Source organism: Penaeus monodon, chromosome 27 (assembly GCF_015228065.2).
Source record: "Penaeus monodon isolate SGIC_2016 chromosome 27, NSTDA_Pmon_1, whole genome shotgun sequence".
NCBI lineage: Eukaryota > Metazoa > Arthropoda > Malacostraca > Decapoda > Penaeidae > Penaeus > Penaeus monodon.
Genome location: NC_051412.1, coordinates 34,771,219 through 34,771,533, shown reverse-complemented (window position 1 = coordinate 34,771,533; position 315 = coordinate 34,771,219). Strand labels below are relative to the sequence as shown.

General features: G+C 55.9%; 1 protein-coding gene across 2 annotated transcripts in view; it reads right to left on the bottom strand.

Annotated features, from left to right (window-relative positions):
- LOC119590799 (transcriptional enhancer factor TEF-1-like) overlaps positions 1–315 on the bottom strand; it is a gene marked incomplete in the record, with an annotated part of 156,884 nt that overhangs the window by 114,562 nt on the left and 42,007 nt on the right.

The window sequence follows — 315 nt, the reverse complement described above, 5'->3', positions numbered from 1 at the left end:
AGCCTACGCGGAAGCAAATCTACTTAACCTACCCCTCCCCTCCCAGCTGACCCTATGCCCCGCCCAGCACACAGTGCCCAATGCCCTATGCCCTATGGCACCTGTACCCGAGGATCCCAGGCCTGGCCTCTTCCCGGAAGTGGAGCGCGCGGTGGAGGGTCGCGAACTAATACGCTCGGTGTAATCCACTGGAGAGTGTAAATATGTCGTGTGTTTGGCACATGCTGCGTCATGGTTGCATTGGCATACACACACGCACACGTGCACAAAGGCATACGCAGAAACAGAAAAGCGCAACAGTATGAGGAGCTTAAT